Source organism: Carlito syrichta, unplaced genomic scaffold (assembly GCF_000164805.1).
Source record: "Carlito syrichta isolate Samal-C Ts95f unplaced genomic scaffold, Tarsius_syrichta-2.0.1 Scaffold302582, whole genome shotgun sequence".
Lineage (NCBI taxonomy): Eukaryota > Metazoa > Chordata > Mammalia > Primates > Tarsiidae > Carlito > Carlito syrichta.
In genome coordinates this window covers 411,214-417,602 of record NW_007246678.1, presented here as the reverse complement: position 1 = coordinate 417,602, position 6,389 = coordinate 411,214, and positions in this window count along the sequence as shown.

The window sequence follows — 6,389 nt, the reverse complement described above, 5'->3', positions numbered from 1 at the left end:
CGCCGCGCCTCCCGCTGGGTCCGCCTCCGCCGTCCCCCGAACCCTCCGTGGGCCACGCCACCTTCTCTGTGTCTCTGGAGCATTTGTGAATACCTGGCCTGGAGGCGTGAGGCGTGTGTGATGCTGGGAGCAACCTTTCCACAACCCCTATCCCCCAGCGTGTACCAGCTTTTCCTCTAGTGGTGGCCCCCTCCATCTCCGATGGCCTCTGCGCACGGTTTTCCCTGCCTTCACCCCACTGCTGTGGGGCGGAAGTCCTGTACCCCGCCACAGCACAAATGCTAGAATCATGAATGATGTGTGGTGGGGGGGCGGCCTGAGTTACCTTGTGGCCAGGGTCTTCTGGAACAGCCAGTCTCCCTTGATTATTTTGCAGTAATGTCTTATATTACACTGCGCTTCTGTTGGCTTTAGTAGACTGAAGTAAAAGGCACCGCAGCTTTGGAATGTGCGGTAATTTCTTCCACTCTCCTACACTTTTACATTGGCCTGAGTGGGCCTTAAGATGCTCAAGAGTTCAGTGCTATTAGCTATTCTTATGAAGTAAGCTGGTTGTTTTGACACTGGCTTTGGAATGAGGACACTGGTTCAACGTTTAAATGACTTGCCAAAAGTAGTAGAGTCAGGTAAAAGAACTTAGATTCCAACCTAGAGAGGCCATGGCAGTCTTTTGTTGTGTCTTGGCTTTTGTCATCTCTTCTGAAAACCATCATCTTGGAATGCACAACTGCCTTTCCAGTTGGCAGACGTGTCTATTGTCAGAGCATGGCCCGCTGAGCCCCAGAAGGAGGTTTGCAAGCTGGGACGCAGGTGTTTCTTGAAGAACTCTAAATGGAAGAAAAATGTTAACTGTTTACTTTAAAATTATTAACAGAATCACAGAAAGTTGTAAAGTACAGAGACGCCTCATGTGCCTGCCTCTAGTTTCCACACTGGTTGCATCCTATAAATGGAAGGAATGTGTGAGTTAGCATGTTTGCTCTCAGAAGAACAAACAAAAAACAAAACCAAATTTAATGGTGATTGTTGGCAATTTTGTTTTTTCACACCTGTTGTGTGCCAGGAACTTTAACTATATTATCTTATTTGGAGTTCATGGACAATCCTGTAAGGCAGGGGTTATTCTTATATTAGAGGTAGGGCAACTCAGGCTCCAAGAGACAAGTATCTTCTTCCATCAGCACCCATGGGAAGATCTATCCGCCTTAGACACTTAATCTTTTCCAATTATGGACAGCAGAATTCATGCATTCTTTTTTTTTTTAACTGTCCCAAGGAGCTGTTAAAGCTAGTCATATCGATTTGAGGGGTCATATGAGAATCTACCAACTTGATTTTCGTTGCACTGAAGTACTGTATAAATAGCACCTTCTGAAAATTCACAACAAAGAATGTTTTTAGCTCGATTTTTAAAAAAATATTAGATTCAGGGGTACATATGCATGTTCAGTACAGGGCGTATTATGTAGTGGTGGAGATTGGGTGTCAAGTGGACCATTCCCCAAATTAGTAAACATTGTGCCCCATAGGTAGTTTCTGGACACTAACCCCCCGCTTTGGGTGTCTCCAGTATCTATTATTTTCATCTTTGTGACCATTTATATCCCACATATGGATGAGAACATGTGGCGTTTGAGTTTCTGTTTCTGACTCATTTTTAGGATGATGATCTCCAGCTCCATCCATGCTGTTGCAAAGAACTAGATTTCATTTTTTTAAATGACTGCTCATGCATTCTTTACACTGTACTTCAGCTGAATCCTGACAGCAATAAGAACTTTATGTATTATTAGTGTTTTAAAAATTGTGTGATATTTCCTCAGCAGTTAAAAATTTTTATCTACATATAAAAGAATGTGCTTCATTAAATACTTTAGTTAGCTTATTAACTTCTCTTTATTGCTGAATTCATTAGACGAAAAAGTTAGACTCTGAGAGAGTGTTACAGGTCAGTATTTTAGGGGTTAAGGCTTCCATCACCACATCTGACAAGTTAACCTACATCTGGACCTATGCACTTTGTATTCCCTCTTGTGCAGGAAATGAACTGTCCATGCTCTTATCTAAGTTCAGCTCTTCCGCTTTTGTATTAGATCCTATCTTCCTTACATTTTCAAGGTTTTCACACTAGCAGTTGCTGCCTCTCAATCCTACACTATTAATTTTTATCTGTCTGCTACGCTAAACTGTTTTCTCCTACACCTGGCTTCCTCTTGCCCCCTCCATCAGGGAGTGGCCTCTAGCCAAGGCTGGTCTCAGAAGGGTATCCATATTCCCAGTAATGAGTCACAGGGAGATGACCAAGCAACGCTGAAAAAAAATGTAGTTGTCATGCTTAATCAATGTAACTGTACATACTATATAGGAATTTGAATGATTAGGTTGATTATAAAACTGCTTGCTATACTTCCCTGAAGTGTGGATTCTTTACTGACTTGCTGCCATCGGTGCCTCCCATAAGTTTTAATAAATCAGTGTATTTCTCTACTGGACCTCCAGGTGACTTCTTTGGAACAGGTAAACATTATGCACAAAGCTCTCTCTGATTTAGGGTTACCACATAACATTACTGGATCATTCCCATAAGCATATCAACATTATGCAACATTTTCCTATCTTCTCAAAAAGTTCCTTGACAGCACACCAACTTCCCCCCCCACCAACTACCACCCTATTTCTCTGCTCTCTTCCAAAATTCCTTAAAAGATTCATTTATAGTCACTGTATCTTTATTCCCTCCTCCTATTCATCCTTTTTTTTTTTTATTTTTTTTGAGTTGGAGTCTCACTCTGTCGCCCAGACTAGAGTGCAGTGGCTGCTCCCAGCCACCGCAGCCTCGCCTGCTGAGCTCCGGGGATCCTTCTGCCTCAGCCTTCCAAGTAGCCGGAATGACAGGTATGTGCTACCACACCCGGCTGATTTTTTTGATTTATTGTAGAGATGAGGTCTCGCTGCCCAGGCGGGTGTCGATCCCGCGGGCTCAGGCAATCCACTCACCTCAGCCTCCCAAAGGCGTGGGATTACAGGCTGAGCCACTGAGCCCAGCTCCTATTCATTCTTGAACCAGGTTTTTGCCCCTACCCTTCCATGAAACTCCTCTTGGCAAAGTCACCAATGATCTCAGAATTGTTAAATCAGTGGTTACTTTTCATTTATATTAATCACACTACCAGCTGGATTTGAAACAGTTGCTCACCACTGCCATCTTAAAGCCTTCGCCCTCTTCACTTGACATTCAGGTGGCCCCTCTCTGGGTTCATCCATCTCGCTGGCAGTTCCATTGGCTCCTCCCGCACATTTCTAGTCATTGGTATGCCCAGAGTTTGGTCTTTGGGCTTCTCTATCTTCACATTCCCTTGGCAATTTTATTTCAAGACATGGTTTTCAGTGCCCAACCTGGGACCATTCCCCCACCTCCCACCCCTAACCCCTACCATGTCCTGTCACTTTTCAGGTCCTAACAGGTTCATGACTCCACTCCAGTGAAACCAGGAGCCCTTGTGTTTTTTGTTTTTTTTTTCAACCCACAACTGGGACCCAGCTATAATGGACTTCCCTTTTTAAATCCCCCAGTTGCCTCTGCTTTGGAGTACTTCTAACCCCAATTTAATTACTCCAAAGCAGAAAGAATTCACCTTTCTTTTTTCTTTCCAGATAACCAGACACCAAGACCCTAATCACAAGAAAAGAGGAAATGTCTTTTGACTTTTCTTGGGAACTCAGAAAGTTTAGTTACTACTCAGGAAAGAGGAAAATGTTCTTTCTTTCCTTCTTAAGTCTCCAGCAACAAAAAATATATAGCACCAGTACATTTTTACATTAGGGCTGGGCTCGGTAACTCAGTCTGTAATCCCAACACTTTGGGAGTCTGAGGCGAGTGGATTGAGATCTGCCCAGGTTCGAGATCCGCCCAGGCAACTTGGTGAGACCTTGTCTCTACAATAAATCAAAAACTAGCCAGACATGGTAGCACGCGCCTGTAGTTCTAGCCGCTTGGAAAGCTGAGGCAAAAGTATCGCTGGAGCCCAGCAGTTTGAGGCTGCAGTGGCCAGGAGCGTGCCACTGCACTCTAGTCTGGGTGACAGAGTGAGACTCCAACTCAAAAAAAAAAGTTTTTTTTACATTAATCTCCTTGTAACAGATTGAATGCATAAATGAAAGAAGGCAAGTGGTCTGAACTTTGGTGTCTTATGTGCCATTGGTTAGGTAAATGACCTTGGAAAGCACCAAGGTCATTTAGTTTTCCAGAACTTCATGATACTTCATGAAACTGGTCATTTGTATTATGCTTCTTAGTTTCCTCTCCTAGGTTTAAAATAACATATTTCATATACTGCAAAGTCTCCAAAGCTAAACCAAGAACTTGGGTTGAATGAACTGATCAAACCCTGGGAAAGTTGAAGGGCTAAAGCCAAAGGTAGAAAAGGACTGATTTGGAGCAATGAGTCTGACTGATGGGAGCAGCTACAAGGGAGGAGGAGGAAGATGGGAGAGGGGAGAGGGGAGAGGGGAAGGAGTTTCACTAAACACATAGCTTGGTCAGAAGGGAAGTGATACTCTACTAGATAAAACTTTTTCTTTTATGTTTCTAATTTTGGGGGGATTATTTCATCATTTAGAGTTTGTTTTCATATTTTATTTCAGATCATGTCATTTCTACTATAACTTGTGGATAAATATAAGGTCCAAATGGATCAGCAACGCTTGGGTAAATTATACTGAGGAAAGGAACCTCAAGGTGAGATTCACAGATGTTACAAGGAACTTACTGGCCACAGTAAGAGTAGTAAAAGTTTGTTGACCACTGTAAATCATTGTTGTAAACTAACCTTTAGCTGACCACTGTAAATGGAATAGCAGTTAACCATTGCTGTACATTAACCCTATCCTAAGAAACAGAACACTACAATCAATGAGCCATCTTGTAGACCTCTCACACAACACATACAACTTGTAGCTAACCTCTCTTTCCAGTCCCCTTGGCACCACATGAAAACTCACCAGCACATCTCTATAAAACTTTCCTCTAGTCTCTACCTCTTTGCGGACAGCCTCTCTCTGCTGTATTGTCCATTGCACCCTTGCGATGTATCTTGCCTTTAGTAAATCTACCTATCTTAATTCATAACTGTCTTGGTTAATTCTTTCTCTGCCTGTGAAATCCAACTTCATTAGTTGTATGCAAGCCATGACATATATTTTATAGTTCATAGCTGGAAATGTAGATAAGCTACAACAAAAGTAAGAACAACTTTCTAACTCAGCATTTAAGGGCAATTTGGGGGAAATGTTAGCCTTCCTTAAGTTCCATGGGGGCTTGGAGTATGGTTGTTCCCCATAGAATTCTGCAGATATCATGTGGCATCCTCCTCCCTTGCCATTCCTAGTAAGCACAGGTGACTCTCCTGGGGTCCCAGCTACTTCCAGATGAAAGAGTAGGACAATGAAGTGGCCAGGTTGCTGTGGCTATGGCAGGCACAGAAGGAGCCCTCCACAACTCTGTTTTACAGAGATGTCAATCATGACTGCACTTTGACACATACTCTTACCATGCTGCATAGCATTGTGCATCCCAGTGGGTTGTTAGAATGCAAAGTGGTAAAGGTAATAATAGACATACATACATGTCAATGTGGCAATACTGAAATGATGACAAAATACTTTGAAGTGGTCAGAGAAGTCTTTCCCAAAGAGATAACTTTGGCATTAAGTTTTCAGTGGATGAACTTGAAGGTCATTAAGTAAAATATCACTTACGTGTGGAGTGAAAAAAAAGTTGAACTTATAGAAGCAGAGAGCAGAATGGTGGTTACCAGGGGCTGGGACTGGGGAGGATTAGGGAGATATTGATCATAGAATACAAAATTTCAGTTAGATAGGAGGGAAAAGTTCAAGATATCTGTTGTACAATATGGTGACTGTGGTAATAATGTATTGTATACTGGAAAACTGCCAAGAAATAGATTTTGTGTTCTCACCACAAAAAACAGGATAAGTACATGAAGTAACACATATGCTACTTAGCTTGATTTAGCCATTCCATAATGTATCCATATATCAAAACATCATGTTGTATACCATAATTTGTATACCTACATACATACAATTTGTGTCTATTGAAATTTTTTTTAATTTAAAAGAAAAGATCAAAGTAGCAATTCCTTAGGTTCTTTCTTGAGCTGGGCCCTTTATATGCTTTATTTCCATTAATCCTTACAGTAACCGGTAACTTAAGTAATTCTGGCCACATACTAGATAAGATAGTGGAGACTTAGGTTAAATAACTTGCCTAGGGTTACGTAACTGGTAAGAGGTGAGGCTAGAACCCAAATTCATCTCTGATTCCAATCTGGCGCTCTTTCCACTTGACTTTGAGGTGTCTTTCCAAA